This window comes from Mercenaria mercenaria, chromosome 8, assembly GCF_021730395.1.
Source record: "Mercenaria mercenaria strain notata chromosome 8, MADL_Memer_1, whole genome shotgun sequence".
Classification (NCBI taxonomy): Eukaryota; Metazoa; Mollusca; class Bivalvia; order Venerida; family Veneridae; genus Mercenaria; species Mercenaria mercenaria.
The window spans coordinates 85,935,555-85,953,589 of NC_069368.1; the positions used below are offsets into that span (position 1 = coordinate 85,935,555).

General features: G+C 32.3%; 1 long non-coding RNA gene across 2 annotated transcripts; it reads left to right on the forward strand.

Moving 5' to 3' along the window:
• The first annotated feature begins 6,037 nt into the window (after positions 1-6,037).
• On the forward strand, positions 6,038-14,644 carry LOC123566041 (uncharacterized). 2 transcript variants are annotated; one of them, XR_006689329.2, is made up of 4 exons: positions 6,038-6,173; positions 7,926-8,059; positions 11,078-11,227; positions 13,757-14,644. It is a non-coding gene; the product is annotated as an uncharacterized LOC123566041 (long non-coding RNA). The 2 variants fall into 2 exon arrangements; XR_006689328.2 differs by having other exon boundaries at positions 11,078-11,205.
• Positions 14,645-18,035: the final 3,391 nt, after the last annotated feature.

Sequence of the window (18,035 nt, forward strand, 5' to 3'; positions counted from 1 at the left end):
TTGAAATTACATTATAAATTCCTTCATTTCTTTACGAAAAAAAACAATGAAAAAAAAGGTATTTTACTATCCTCGAAAACTTTTGAATGTTATGAATTGTAATGCAAAAATAGGTGTTTGAACACATATGCTTGTTTCTTATAGGTAATATTTGACGTTTTTGCTAACAAATATACAAAAAACAAAAATTGATGGACATAGAGCTAACAACAACAAAAATTTTAAAACGCGATGGGTAAATATTTGAAATGGTAATACATGTACATAAAATTCCACGCGACTATTTATTCTGTGTTTCGTCTTTGCCAAGTGGTATTACGTGCAGACATCGTCATGTTGTAGGCTTGTGTCGTCAATCGGCATGTATTGTGTAACCTCATCGGTGAATTATTATATACTGAAATTGACTAAAAGTATGATCAGCAAATGTCATGTTCTTATTGAGTTTCGACAGCTCATTCCCAAAGGCATTTATATATTCGGCTGTGATCCTGAAAGAGTTTCTCCGTCTAAAATTAAAATTGTTAGGTCATGCTTAAATGTCCATCAAGACGCATGTTATAAATTTAAAAATATTTTATTATACTGCCACCATGATTGTTGTAAAACATTCATTGTTTCTATGGATTTATTTTCCATGGAGTTTTTAATTCGAAGGCTAGTCCATGTGAATACGACTATTTGAATTCTACTTGTCATGAGCTCGAAGAAATCCCCAATCTGAATATGAATTAATTTCTTCTTTTTTTCCACAGAATTTCCAGTATGACTTTGCATTTTATTTATTTTTTCCATGATGACTTCTGATTTTTTCACAAATTTGCACAGCATTTTTATGCACACATAGCAAATGTCTTCGCCCATTTTCCTTTCCCCTTACGTGTTTTTGAAATTTTGAACAAAATAGTTGCACCCAATTTATTACTTCCTTAATATTAATATTATATAATTTATATTTAGATCTATGCGGTTTCAATACAAGAGGACATGACATACCAACTTTCTGACAGCTGGAGAAAGGCCTTAATAAAAAAAAATTGCCCTTAAGAAAAATATTGATATTAATCATCTTCTATTTTCATTTACATTTATTTTACCATGCGTTTGAAATTCTATTTTGATGAACTGTATCATTTAAGCAAATTGTGGTCTTATCTTTTTTTACAAATTATTTTTAATCTTTTCATATGTATAACTTGTGCACATCAAAGATTTATTCTCTACATATCTATTGTTTTTAATAATGTTCCACCCTACTCGTCAACTTGTACATGTGCAACAAGCTCGGTAAACATGAAAACTTTTCAGTTGTGTCAATTTGATGAAATATATCAACATATTAATTCCAAACAAAACGCTGACAAAATGCACGTATATTGTTCACTGCTCATAAAAAATATAAGTTGGTCACGTAGACATACTTATCTACTATTCCGTAGGTATATTCTATAGGTTTCCCATGCTTCTGTTAGCATGGCCTTTATACCTAAAATAACACTAATATAGTGTTCTTTGTGAGTCACTGCTCACAGGTCATCATCAAACACATTTCCTGTGTCTACCGTGGTCTTAGTTTCTGCCACGTTACATTTACTATAATCACAATATCCGAACCTTCATTTTTCTGAAACAGTAAACCCCATACAAACATTTTATCTAAATAATGCTCCAAAAAATATGATGACAAAACACTTTTAAAACAAGTATAGTCTAAATTATGAATTTCAAATTGAATACAGGTATGTTAAAATATAATTTGACATGCGAACTGCCAGAAGCAAATTTGACCAGTTACCTACATGTTTACTAATATTTGACAGGTGTAATCTAGATTTTATACCATAAATGACATTACCCAAACGTTACTTTGACAACTGAACTTGCTTTTAATTTTTATCACAACCTACTACAACTTGTAATTTTAATAAAAATCCTCAAACAGATAAACTGCCAGCAGCATATTTTTTTTTTCATGTACTTTACATTTGTAATTTCATTTTATTCTCTTTTTTTATATTTTTCTACTTTATTTGTAAACAGTTTAGTTTACTCTACTGTTCATCTTATATCGTTCTTGATAGGCATCGCTTGTTAATGCATACCTTTAGAAAAAAATCATATATTATGTTTGTCAAAAATCAAACAACCTAAAAACCCTATGGCGATATATTTATGAAGTAATATTTCAATTGTTTTATAACCATGATATATTGACAGCTTTCGTCTGCCCGATTTAGCTAATTTACAGAGTTTTTAAATTTTATATATTTCAGTGTTTTGCTTTATTTTGCTTTATTTAATTTTCGCCTACCCTACAAGATTTGTAAATATTTTTATACATAACTCTGATTTGATACATAATTTTATTAAGGCAAACTTTTCAGTAACAGTTTTAACTTTAAACTGCATTTCGTGCTAGATTGAATTCAACTATTTTTTTCTCCCAAAATATGCCCAAAACTTTTAAAAGGAAAAATAGACATTTCTACTTGCGTTTTTGAAGATCTGGTGGCTCGTGTCGTCTTCACAGTACGGCGTGATGTATAGTGGCAGAGTACTTCGTGTAATATGTGGCCGCAACAATCTCGCAGAGAACATCCTGGTCACGGCACCAGAAACGCGCGTTGTAACGTAGCGTGGACATTTAATACAACAAACATAACCTTTTAACCAGTTTTTTTTTAACATAGCAACTGTCTTTAATATTTAAACATAACATTTTTAGCTAGATATTATCAAGTGAAGGTGACCTTATCAATCTAGCATTTCTAACCCATCTTTCTCTCCAACTCTAAATCTAACTCCAGATAATTATATTTCAGCATATATATTTAATTAAGCAGTCTAGCCGCTATGTAAAATTACGCAATTCGTCGTGCCTTTTCCTTAAACATATTTAACTTTGATCCCGGAAATAAATGGTATAAACAACTAAGTATACCTGTTTAACCCTTGGGCTACATCTTTTGTGACAGGTTTGATAATTCAGCTTTTCAATTTAGATTCAAGTGTTACCGTTTATCATCTTTCTCCGTAACATATTAAACAATGATTTATATAATATACAATATTCCGAACCTTTCAAACCTGTTACATTACAAATCAATGGTTTGATAACGACTGTCGTCAAGCTAAATGTGAATATTTTGATGCTTTTACATTATTTAATAGAATCAAAACTGATGGAAATAGGTTAAATATGCTTAGACTGAAATCGATTTATAAACGTTTAGTCAAAACGAAGAGAAAAAAGTTTGAATATGGTAAAGTGAAAGAATTAGAAAATTTACGTTATTCAAAACCAAGGGATTTTTGGAGACTGTTTCGCAAAAATAAAAAGAATTCAAATAGTTCCATCTCTGTAGATGATTTTTATAAATATTTGTCAGGCTTACAAAATGATATACAAAATGTTGTTAATAATGAAGCTGAGCGCTTTTGTTCGGAAAATAATTTCGAAGACAATGCTTGTAGCTTCGAGGAATTAGATAGTCCAATTACTGTATTAGAAAATGAATATGTTATTAAAAGGTTGAAAAGAAATAAAGCTCATGGTAATGATAACCTGATAAATGAATACTTCATAGAGTGTTTTGATATATTGTCATCTCATTTAGTGGATATATTTAATGCTGTATTGAATTCTGGACATTTTCCGGTGGAGTGGTCCAGGGGTATAATTGTGCCTGTATTTAAAAAGAACGATCCTTGCAACGTTCAAAATTACAGAGGCGTAACGCTTGTAAGTTGTTTATCAAAAATATTCACTGGAATTTTAGATAAGCGAGTTAGCGACTGGGTAGAAAATAATGATATTTTGAGCGATGCGCAGTTTGGATTTCGCAAGGGTCGTTCCACTGTTGAGGCTGCGTTTGTGTTAAATGCTATTTTACAGAAGATTTTAAACGAAAAAAATCGTTTGTATTGTTGTATGGTAGATATGAAAAGGGCGTTTGACTCTGTTTATTTAAATGGTCTTTGGCTAAAGTTGTTTGAATTAGGCATTGATGGAAAATTACTAAGAATTGTTAGGGATATGTATTCACAAGTAAAGGTTTGTGTTAAAGGTTGTAGTTCCTATTCTGAGTATTTTGAATGTGCTGTAGGATTAAAACAAGGGGAGGTAATGTCTCCTTTGCTGTTTTCATTATTTGTTGATGATCTTGAACTGTTTTTACAACAACAACCTGACAGTGGCTTAAGTTTAGATGATATCACATTTATACTTATGTTGTTTGCAGATGACATGGTCATTTTAGGAGATACTGTGGTCGATTTGCAAAATAGTCTAGACTTTTAAGTACATACTGTAACAAATGGGGACTTGAAGTAAATACTCTAAAGACAAAGATTATGGTTTTTAGAAAGAGGGGTCCAGATAAAAGTAATGAAAAGTGACATTACAATAATCAGGAGCTGGATATTGTTGATAATTTTAATTACCTTGGGATAGTTTTTAATTATACAGGTACTTTTGTGTTAAATCAAAAAACCTTGGCTGGTAAAGGGCTCAAAGCTTTAAATGTTTTAATGAATAATATTAAAGGTTTAAGTTTAAAACCCAGTGTTATATGTCAGTTATTTGATGCTTTTGTTGGATCTACTCTTAATTATGGTTGTGAAATATGGGGGTTTGGAAAATCGAAAGAAATTGAACGTATTCACCTTAAGTTCTGCAAATCTTTACTGAATGTTAAAACATCGTCTAGCAATATAGGTGTGTATGGAGAACTAGGACGTTACCCGTTATATATAAATAGATATGTACGAATAATAAAGTACTGGGGTAAAATTGTTTCATCTTCAAATATTTTATTAGTCAAATTGTATGAATTTTTTCTTGGTAGTAAAACTAATAGAAATAATTGGGCTTATCAGGTGAAATGTCTTTTAGACAATTTTGGCTTTTCTTATGTATGGAATAATCCAACGTTGGTAGACCTAGATAAGTTCCACCTAGCCTTTAAAGAACGTGTATTAGATACTTTTAAGCAGAATTGGTGCCAACGTATGAACGATTGTGGAACATTAGATACGTACAAAAATTTTAAAACTAGTTTTTTATTTGAAAAATATTTAGATTTATTACCGTTTAAATACAGGAGTGCTTTAGCTAGGTTAAGACTATCCTCGCATAAATTAGCAGTTGAAACAGGTCGTTACTCTAGAAATAGAATAGATAGAAATCTACGTTACTGCATATTTTGTCAGAACAGGGATATAGAAGACGAGTACCATTTTATTATAGTGTGCCCATTGTATGAGAATATAAGAAAAACATATTTAAAATCATATTATTACAGAAGGCCAATGTAATGAAATTTATTGAACTTCTCAATAGTGATAAACAAGTTGTTATTAAAAATTGGTTTAATTTCATTTATCATGCATTTATACTTAGAACATCTTTATTGTAAATAGTGGTAAACTTTTAGCTCTGCGTATCCAGACGCTACTTCCATGTATAGTTGTTAAATGTATAAGTCTCATCCTCCATGATAATCTATGTTACATGTAAAGTCAATTATTTCATTCAAAAATGCTTACGCTTTTTGTTATTTGTACAAAATCACATGACAATATTTTGATGTATGTGTATATATTGTATTTATGACAAAAAAACTGTACAGTTTACGTCAATAAAATATTCTGTCTGTCTGTCTGTCTGTCTGTCTGTAAAACTTGCTTTACTCAACTGGCCAAAAATAAATTATGTATAAACTAAATGCGCATAACGCTGTGTCATCAAATAAAAAAAATTAAAACACAAGAAAAGAAAATAAGAACGATCGAATTTCGAACATGTTTTTACTTCTTTCACACTTTACTTGCGTGTTAGCGAAAATATTGCATCTGATGTCCACACAGTGAGAAATATTTCCATTTAAGGCTGATTAAGAAACAAACAAATATTCCTTATACCGTAACACTTAAGAGTATCAAGGGACTTTAAAACCTTATCTGTCATGTGACATAACAATGTAATAAAAATGCCATACACACTCTTTAAATATTCAGCACCATATTGTAGCCTATCTAACACCAGTCCGAATTGCAATGGATCTGCCCAATTAAGCGCATCAGGTCATAAATGCCCCGCTGTCATGATGTAGTCACTTTAAATCGGATCAGTGCGAGAGAACATACAGGCTCTGATTAAGGACTTTATGCAGGTTTGTAGTTTTTAATCGTTTGTTGCATATTTATTGTATTTTGAGAAGCTTTATAAACGAACCAGAACGGAGAAACAGGGTTAAAAAAGTACAGAACAGACATTTTATAATATTTAACTTGAACATTAGTTTTACAGTTCATCATCTATTGTGCTATTTTTTAACCCGTTAAATGTGATTGTGCGTTCGGTATCATAATATTCGGCCCAGTTGCAGAAATTTTACATTCTTCTTGTATTTTCACGAATAAATATCTATTATTTTCACAACCTTTTTAGAAATAAATATGCTGAAAAACATTCACCAGGCCCCAATTTCACAAAAAAATCTTAAGTAATTACATAATTAAGTCTGTTATTTTAAGAGCATGCTATTGCTTAAACTGTTGTTATCTAATGTTGAATTTTTTTCTATATATACTAATGTATTTATAGCTAAATTAAACTATGGTTAGTAGTACTTGTCTGCAGTACTTATTTCACTCACGCAAATACGATATTTCTATTTAAGCACGAGATAACGAACTTAAGTGACTTTTTTAAATAAAAAATAAACATTGCACGCGATATCTTGTATTTTTATACTTCGTTTTCTATAAAATTCAGAATTGTTGTGTTTTGATCTAGGAAATAGTCATGTACGGGTCTGATAAAGATGAAAAAGTCAACATTGAAGACGCATAAAATGCAAAAACAAGCATTTCAGATAACACACTTAGCTAAGTAATTACTTAGGTTTTTTTCGTGAAATTGGGGTCTGAAGTGTTCCTTTAATGATACTTTTAAAGCTGCTATTTTTCTTTCGCCGCACATGTTTAGTTGATTCGTTATTGCTTTAAAAGAATAATTTATAAATACACCATGGATATACATGTATATTTACATGTATAAATATTTCTAAAGATGAATTATACCTTGTCAAAATGGTAGATTCATAATAATCGAATCATAGCAATTCATTTTACTTCGTGTAATTAAATGTTTCTTTGCCTCTTCAAGTAAAAGCTTTTTCCAGGTTTGAAGTACATAACCCTCTAAGGTATTTCAAAGTGAAAAAAGATGAAAAATATTAATATTTAACACAAATCACCTGGCGTAACACTTCTCATCTGACTTATGTTTTACTCTTCGAAGTCTGCGAATTTGATAATTCTATCATATGTAGCATGGCTGGTGTTTCCATTGTAACGCATTTTCTTTCACTTTTAAACAACTACATTTTTATATAATTATGGTAACGGGTTTTTCGACGGCTTCAATGTCATTTTCTTTATAAGCTAAATGAAATATTTGCTGTTTTAACGGTTAAAAGTTAGATTATGAATGAAAAATTAATGCTCAGATTCCATGATTTCGAGATGAAATCTATAAATTCTGCTTAATTTTGTTTGGTTAATAAACATAATATAAACGTCGGAGCGTCTGTGGCGGCATTGTAACGCAACAATGTCGTGTAGCGTTTCTGGGGTCATTTATTCATTATTTCGGCGGTATCAATTAAGAGAATCCACAAAAATAAATAAACAAACACATTTTGGTTATCGTAAATTCTTACGTTTGCTTCAGTTTGGACATGGGTACATTCATATTTTACGGCTTACTACAAGAACAACAGGTTTCTACGGCGCTAAAGTCAAATGATAGTGTGCATCTTTTTTTTTTTTTTTCTTTTTTTTGACAAAATTTATAAATTTTATACATTCGAACAGTGAGTGAATGTTTTTAAGTTCCCGATAAATTGTGATCATTTCAGGTATGTCGGTTCATAAAGACGCCTGATGTCGGGACGGTGAAGGCACGTCTACAAGATAATGTGTAGTAAACAGATGGTAAACGTAATTTCCGGACACATATGCGACTTGCAAGGGTCAAAGTCTTTAAATTATGGTAAGTACCATAAACGTGTGGTACGTTGGTCTAGAGTGAATAATATGAAATAAGAAAGGTTTCAAAACGAGCTCAAAGAAATCAGATTTAGCTAAAAAATATACATGTCATTTATATGTAACAAAGAAACTATTCACTACTCAAAAGAGTTCACGAGAATCTATTCATATATTTTCTTTCATTTTATCTACTTTTTCCACAACTTCGAATAGTTGTTGCATGTATTTTTTCCGACTTGAATGACCTCTACATACATAGGGGTTGCGGCTTAATGTCACTAAAGTTACTGTTTTAAGTAATATACCGGAAATCATTACGTAACTGTTATGCAATTGAATGATAAAACACAGGTCAATTACGTAATCAAGACCTTAACTTTATTTCGAGAGTGTCCTCTTATTAGAGCGGATCATAAAATTTACTGAAGCATATGACTTTGATGTGACATACTTTAAAGGCCTAGATTTTGGCAGTGGGCCAAGGGATTTCTGTCTTCACCAGCACAGTTGGGGGCTAATGATCATCACAGTATGGTTCCAATTAACAAGGGTCAATGTTGATTTGAGAGTCAGTTTACCATACAAGTGAGAAGGGGAAACAATGTAATTTATCTTAAATTGATATATAATTGATAACTTTTAAAGTTATACTAGTTTGTTTTGTTGTTTTTTTTGGCATTTCTATGTAAAGAAAAATATTTGTTGATCAAACACAAAAATAAGATAATCAGAAACTTATTTTCACAATAATGATAAATTTACTTAAAGAAATATGCAAGCTTTTATTTTTTCAAAGTCTGTCTGGAGAATTGTGATATTTCAGAAAATTGTGACTTTCACTCATCTAAAGCTTGCAGAATACTGTAAATAACATTTGTCTAAAAATTGAAAACAGTATGTGCATTTCAAAGTTACAAAGCAAAGCATGAAAAAAGTCACTTTTGGCAACATACAGAAAATAAAAATACAGTATAGATGGAACACAATAATTTTAAGTTCAAATAATGTTGATTACATGAATACAAGAAACCCAGTTTCCAATTAGATAAATATTGTTTGTCAGCACAAAGAACTCCTGAAGTTTTCACTATACTTGTGTTTTATTATTATCATTATTATTTTCAATATTATTACTGTATCTTTAATCATCCTTTATGTAATATAATAATAATAATAATAATAACAATAATAATATTTATTATTATTATGATTATTTTTGTTATTATTATTATCATTATTATAACATTAAAGTAATACTTATTATGATCTATATAATATCAAAATAATAATTAATATTATTATCATTCCACATTCACTGAAAAAAAATTAATTTCTTTCAACTCCACTGCACACATCTTCTTGGTCTAGTTGGGGTCCCTCCTGTGCTAATTGCCCTCTAATCAGTTACGGTTACATAAGCAGCAGATAAGATGGGAGTTGTATATTGGATTTGGGGGGTGGGGACACTTATATAGTAGTGAATCTAGGCCTTTAATGCCTTCGGTCAACAATGTCGCAAAAAACGCACTCGGATTAAAAATATTGAGCCGCGCCATGCTAAAACCAGTATAGTGGCTTTGTGACCAACATGGATCCAGACCAGCCTGCGCATCCGCGTGGTCTGGAGCCATGCTGGTCGAAAAGCCACTATGTGGATTTTTTCATTGTACGGCATACATATCACGTGGCGGAGCCTAATATAAATCTCTTATTTTTGTATCTCTAATGTTTACATGCTGGATCATTTTCATATCGAAAATGTATCGTGCGCAGAAGTCATTAACCGTAAATTAATAGAATAATTATGAATTCCGCAAAGAATAGAACATCGTTTAACCTTATCATGCTGGACACGACGTACTGAGTCTGCCTTTGCGACCAGTGTAAATCATGATCATCCTGCACATCCGTGCAGTCTGATCATGATCGGCACTGTTCGCCATTCAGTCAGTATCTTTTTGGTAAGCACCCCTTTTAACAGTTAATTGTACTGTCCAAATTGAAAGATGGAGAGAACATTATGGAAATTTAGGCAGGGCAAGGGTTAACAACAGATAACGAATGCAAGTGTAGAACACCCTCTCCGCTACCCGCCCCTTCTCTATTAAATCTAACTGCTGCATTCACCATCCGAAGTACTTTGATATTGTCAAATAAAAACTTTCGAATTCAAACAATCAATAAAAATAAAAAATAACAATTTTAAGATGACAAATATCTTTTGAAAACGGAATGATTTGATCCCCATTTGAGTATAATAGGATACACAATCGAAGGCTGAACTTCGTTAATTGAATATTTTGTTTTTAGCTTCGAAAGTAAAGTATTTTGAAAGTATCATGTAAGCTTATTACCATAGGTGGTAAGTTCTGTGAGATCATGTTAGGAAATAAAATAAAAACTTCATAATTACTTTATAAATTCATGGAAAATATCTTTTTTTTTTCTTAAACTAAATTTGTCGAGATCAAAATTGCTGCTAAATTTTCGGAAAAACAAGTTTATAAATCCAAAACCACCCATGATAATAAGCATTAGTTAAAGTATTCCAGGTGTGGTTTTGCAAAGATATTTTCTTTGTCTTGTGGTGGATATTTACTATAAAATAAATTCATTACTGATCGAATAGATTGAAATACAATATAACTCTAACGTAATTTATATTGTGCGGTCAAGTCTTTTTGCCCTACATAGAATGCACATGCGAGAAAATTGTCTCCCGTTGCTTGGATAATAGGTCTCTGTAAAAAGATCTATACTTGCGTTACCGTAAAGCTCGATTCTTTGAGCTCGCTATCAGTAAAACTTCTGAAAAACATTCAAATGACATTATATAGCGGCTCAAAATTTGAGTCAAATTCAAAACAGAAACTATCGGCTGCTAGCTCTACTTGAACAATCAGTAAGATTGACTGAAGTATGTAATATATGGTACATATTTGTATAAAATGCTACAGAACACTAATATTTAGCACATTATCAAAACGATACATTTTTTATTTATCCTTTATTCTTTCAGATCTCTGTGTGCATGCGGTTATCTTTAGCCGACTTGTGAAATGTCCAAACAACTCCAAAATGCTTCCTATGATAATAACACGGACGATAAAGAAATAAGTCTGTTGATTTTTAAATCAATCTTATGTGGTATGACACTTTTATCGATCAGGTGTGAAATGCTACAGAACACCTATATTTAGTTAAAGGGCAATTAAGCATAACCAGTACAATGTATTTTGTTGAGTTAGAACTTATGTATAGTTGCTTTTGTTTTTAAAGTAATCAGAAGCAGACACCTTACCGACAGTTATCATTGTATACATAAATGCACGTGTTCTTAAAATGTCGTCAGATGACGTACTAATCATAAGCACTACTTCCGCTCTAGACTTCCCTAGTATTCTCATAATTGGATTTTAATGACGTTTTTCGCAATTGTATCAACGCAGATTTGTGGCATTTGCGTGTTTTTAGCCCCTTGTCCCTATAATTTGTAAGAAAGACTCTTTTACCGAAATAGTATGTAAAAAGTCCCATTATGTTTAAATTTGTTGAAATGTTAACATGCAATAAGAAAAAAGATTTTATGCAATTTATGTAGATATATTGAAAAAGCGTTATTAGTTCGTGAAAATGTTTTAAGAAACATACAAATGTAGTTATTTAGAATACTGATTTGTATATAAACATGGATGCAATTTGTTTATATATCATCCTCTATTATATTATATATTATTATATATTTTGACCTTGTATTTGTATTAGTGATTATGTTTATGGATGAGAAACTGTACAGTTAAAATCCTAAATGAAATGTTCTGTTCTGTTCTGTTCCTATAATTTGTAAATTTTCCAAAGAACCGATGTCATGGTGACGTTATTTCCTATTCGCCACGTTATACTGGCGTTTTGAATATTAAGGCCAGTATTTCCAGTATCTTTCTAAAGTTTATCTATCTGAAGAATATGATCATTGTGAAACTTGAGTGATAATTTAGAGCAATAGAATGACGTCCTCTCTTCCGAATGCGCAGAGAAAAAAGTACTCGCCGATAGGTTTGCCTTTATCGCTTCATGCGGATATTTTTATAATCCATCACCATGTGCGTTACCGCAAAGCTCGGTTCTCGAAAAGGCCTGCTCTTAAAGTTATGTACAACGCATGCATTTATACTTCATCTGTGTTACATTAGTAAACACATTCTCTTTCCAACGTTGTTTTCAGTTTCTGAAATTATCTTGCAGATAATGTTTCAGAAGTGTAGATTTTGAAATGATGAACGATTAGACAGTCTGTTTGTGTGACAATTTCATACACCTGTTAAGATCAGTTTGTGCGTAAATTTTATAAAGAAATTACCGATTTATCGCCTGAGCATACGTAATTTGTCTTTTGTTTGGGTACAATTACTGCAAAATATACATTTTTTTCTCGCTCGCTACGTTCATGTACATTATTTGTCTTTTGTTCTAACTGAAAATAAAAAAAGCATTTTTTTCACGCTCGCTTTGCTCGCATAAATCATTTATCTTTTGTTCTGGGTGAAAAAATTTGCATTTTTCTTGCTTGCTACACTCGAATACGTAATTTGTCTTCTGTTCTGTGTTAGAAATATAAAACATGAGCCGCGTCATGAGAAAACCAACATTGTGCGTTTCCGACCATCATTGATCCAGACTAGCCTGTGCATCTGCAGTCTGGTCAGGATCCGTGCTGTTCGCTAACAATTTCTTTATTCCAATAGGCTTTGAAAGCGAACAGCTTGGATCCTTACCAGACTGTACGGATGCGCAGGCTGGTCTTGATCCATGCAGGTCGCAAACGCACTAGGTTGGGTTTCTCATGGTGCGGCTCATATGTATTTCTTTTCTCTGTCGCATAGGTAATTTGTCTTTTGTTCTGGGTGAAAAAAATGCATTGTTTTCTCGCTCGCTCTGCTTGCACATTTTAAACCAAAATAGTCCTAGGTGAACCCTCCCCATAAAAATCTTCAGAAATGTGGCTAAGAAATTCCGAGATACTTACAAAAGAATTAGTCTGAAAATTCATAAAACATTACTTTAATTAATATGTTATTTGTATTGATTTTGTCACAAAACCTGTAATTTGTGAATACCAGTAAAGTACCTAAGAACACACAGAATGCACAAGATGAGGCAATTGTTTTCAAAATTTTTAGGGGGAGCAAGACCCCAGACCCCCCTAGTTGCTCTACACTACAAATAATTTACGTCCCCTCTGACATCAAATCCTGTATCCGACCCTGCTTTATTCCACGTTTTCCTGATTAATCGTATTTTAAACATTACTTCCGGTTTATCAAACGTGTAGAGCTACCTGCTTGTAAAATGAGAACGTCTTCATCATGTTTCAGATGTATTTAAAGAATGAACTTTTACAAATTAACATTGCATTTGTTTGCATACAAATACCATATTTAATATTAATCCTACTTGTTGACAAATACTATTGGAACACAAAAAGGTACATGTCTGTGTCATAAACTCACTTGATGAATAATAATTGTATTCCACAAAATAATCATATATATGTATGTGCGTTGCACGTGTGTGCGACAGTGCGTGTGCGCACAAAAATGTGTGTGTTTGTGAGTTTGTGTGTTTTAATAGAGAAATTTTGCTAGATGATTTCATTAGTATTTGTATACGTGTTCGAATTAAATAATTTATATTTCAGATCGAATAGAAATATACGTCTCCTTGCGGTAAACCAGAATACAGCACGGCATTTTGCTTCATATACGTGTTATTCAATAGAAAACAACAGTTTAAAGCCAAAGGAACCCAATCTAACATTTGTGTCGGTCGTTGGACATTCTAAATCATGATCTGATATATTGTTTGGAAATTCTCCCCTTTGCTGATGAAATACCTTCTATTATTTAATGGATATTTAACTAGAACAGAACGGAACAGAACAGAACAGAACGGACCAGAACAGAACTGAGTCTCTCGGTCAGCATTTACATCTCTGTAAACGGCATCGATATTGCCATTTAATTTATCATATACGATTTATAACTGGTATTCTGCGGATTCTGAACTTAATGCTCCGTAATTGATACATTGACATTTTCTTGACAAAATATTGATAAATCATTTTATAGACCGATATCGAAGTTGGATTTTGCTGTTATCCGAATTCAGAAAACAGCATAATACAATAAGTACAATGATTATCAAGATTAATAAAAAATGTTTCACCTACAGTTATTTTGACATAGGAAATTCTACAAGTCTGACAAACCGGAAGTAAAGGCATGACGTCATTTAACCGGAAATATAACACAAAACCTGGACTCGGCATATGGATTCTCCTTTTCGTTTGCCTAATTTTCTTAAAATATTTGTGGGTTTGAAAACTTAAGATTTTCTCAATTTGAGCGAAAAACAACAATAACAACAACGACAAAACCACCATAATGTAAATTCTGTATGTTTTGTGCAAATTTATCAAGAGGATACATGTATATAAATGTGTACATGATATTTTAAATTAATTGTTAAGAATATTATTTACATTTGTGATATAATAGATGAATCTAATATAATGAAGTTATACATATCTGTGTTTTATTTGATAATTGCAACTTTTTGGTACCTCGGACAGTGTCTTGGATACCTTAACATCATTAAGCTCGTTTCGTGCAAGTAACTGACATAACGGGAACATTTTGAGGATGAATTCTTTTCAGAATTATTCTGGAGACATATGCTTCATCATGAATTAGAGTTTTGAAGTGTTTTTTAATACTTCATGACAGGTCCATTCCACCACATTTTAGACTCGTACCATCTCCGTCAAGTTGCGTCAATTAAGTGTCGTGAACATTGCATGCCCCTAATTTGATAGCGATAGATCGGCGGCCATAAATCTATCTTATTATTGCCTTTCTGTCGGACATGCTTAAACAAATGGGAAAAAGAAAAAAAAAGCATAATGTATTAACTACGGAGGGTTATGGTATTTTCTTTATTACGCAGATAATACACAGGAAGCGTGAGAACATTAGGTGCACGCAGCAGTTCGATGACTCGTGTACACCTGACTGGACTAAATTCGAAAACGTTTCTATAACATAAATATGAATTATTAAAAACACTTACACGTTTGTTAAATTATTATGAAACGACTGACAAGAAAGGCGCGTTCAGTTTTTTCCACGAAAATGCTTGTATGAAACTACAGTTTGTTTTCAGACCCTGTGTTTTGTTCACAGGAGATAACTCCTGAGTTTGCTCAAATTTTTTATAATTATGTCCCTTTTCTTCTCAAAAACGCTAGATAATCAGAGACAAGACTGATGAAGTCAGAATATTCAACAGAATCTTTTCTAAAAAAGATGGTTATCTAGCCGGTAGCCAGACTAGCATGAAACATAAATGCCCCCTATTTCCAGCAGGCTATAAAGAAGTAATTCGGTCAAAATATACTTCCGTGGTGTAGTTCGGAAGTAGACCCTTATGATACATATAGATCATATTTGTTCCATTTTTAGCGCATTGGTGCGTAAACCGGGAGCCAAATGGGCATTATTTCACTCGTGGAAATCCAATGTATTTTAAATAAAATAAGACCCTTTGCATACGTTCCGGTTGTTTGTTTGAAAACAAAAAGGCTTTTATTCTGCGGACAGCGCAACATGAAGATACCTGACTTTTTCACTGCGTATTACTCACTACCCGTTTTCCTTTCGTTTTTCTTGTAGCAAATGCTTTGATCGATGTTTTGTTGAAAATAGGTCTTCCTACAAACTGTATCAAATTGGATCTCAAGTCGCCATATGACCTATCATGTGTCGGTGCAACGTTAAACCAAAAAAAAAACTGGATCTGAAGTAGCAGAATTCTATATGAAACAAAGAGCAATTTCATTTATTCGTATTTTCCTTGCAAAGAATCTGACTATTTATAAACATGACAATTTGACTTCATCCCATTTTGTTGTATTTCAATTTCAGCGGTTGCATATTTTTGATAAAATCGGATTACAGTATTTTTTATAAGTTTGGTGTATAAAAGGCCACTTTCAGTGTTTTGAATTTTTTAATTATTTGACATTTGGAGGTTATTGTTGTAAACAAGTTTTAATAACAGTATAATGTTACAATACAACCCCCTCCAATATTCACGGCTTTTATCCCAAGGACGACCGACATTATTTTAAAACAATCTCGCCAGGTATACATACATCTTTGACAACACAAGAAATGACGTCAGACGACCTTCAGCTTTTCGCGGAAGCAGTGAAAATGAAAGTACATAGGTTAAACTCGGAACTACGCCGTCTAAATGTATCAGCGTGGACTTCCTTTTTATTTGCTAATATGGGGTCAATGTTCATTTTCTTCTAACGATTTGAAAATACCTGGGCTTTAATAAGACATGCCAGCTTTTCATCTACGAAAAAATGTTTGCACTCGGAAATAACACAAACTTCATCAAATCATTCCGAAGATCTTTTCTGATATTGTCTAAAAGTGTTAGCATATACCTCTGATGTCAGATAGTTTATAATTTGAGCGCTGCATACCTACATATTTCAGAAATATTCTAAAACAAATGAGCCGCGCCATGAGGAAACCAACACAGTGGCTTTTCGACCAGCATGGAACATTCCCGCAGTCTGGTCAGGATCCATGCTGTTCACTAATGGTTTCTCTCATTGCAATAGGCTTTAAAAGCGAACAGCGTGGATCCTGACCAGACTGCGCGGATGTGCAGGCTGGTCCGGATCCATGCTGCTCGCAAAGCCACTATGTTGATTTTCTCATGGCACCGCTCATATATCACGTGGCGGAGCTCATCTTTTTAAATAAAAAATAAACATTTCACGCTATATCTAGTATTTTAAAATCAGTAAGAATTAATATACATGCACTTGGAAAATATATTAAGGGAAATATCCAGTTGATTCTATGGAAGCGTTAAATGGCCTTCAGACGCTTATACGTTTTACAAGGCCGCCCGGGATATACCAAAGTAATGATATTTTCATACGCGCAAGACGATATCTCGTTTTATGTTCTTAAAATGATATAGACTAGCCACTAGACTGATGATATATATATTTCTACATTCCCCTTTTTTTCGAATTTAATTCCATAGAGACAAAAGCCAGTCTGTTTGAGAGATTTTACAGAGGATATTGAACATAGGATATATTCACTACATTGTCATAAAATGTAAAAAGATATTATAGTCTATGAGCTTGTCTAATAATGATACTGAATATTAAATTTTGCGAGAAGGAATTTATAAATTGTTTGTATGATAAATAAAGGCCAAGGTTGCATAATGAAAAGCAGACGACCGCTTTGCACTTTACTAGAATCCACTTTTCCATACTCAAAAGTCAGGTTAAACATTCTACACAGATTGAGAAGATACAGCTACAGTAAACAACAATTAAGTTAATATTTTTCATGTTCATTGCCGGAGGATTAACTTAAAAGGTTGCATAAAACAAAATCTGTGCGTTGTTTATGCTCATGACGTATACATAATACACATCGAATGAACCACATATACACTGCGAGGCTAGAACTACCTACGGTACTATGCCCCAACGATAACTTGATATTTACAAACATGACTATAAATAGATTAAAATAGAACATAGGGAATTCAACATTTTTCTAACATGTTACAATCTAAATATTTCTAGATTTTGCACCAATTGCTAGTTAGCTCAGCGGTAAAGCATACAGTCCATGTTAAACAGATCTTTTGCCGTGTGGGTTCGAAACTCAGCATCGACAATAAACTTTTATTTCTCATAAACATTTAGATTCCTTCATAAACTATGTGTCAAGACCATTACTAAAACACGGAATGGAATGGAATGGAACAATAGAAAATACGGAACAGAAAATAAAAAGACGGAACATATATTACGGAATAATTTTAGATGGAACAAAATAAAGATCTGTATATCACGGAATAAGTTTAAAATA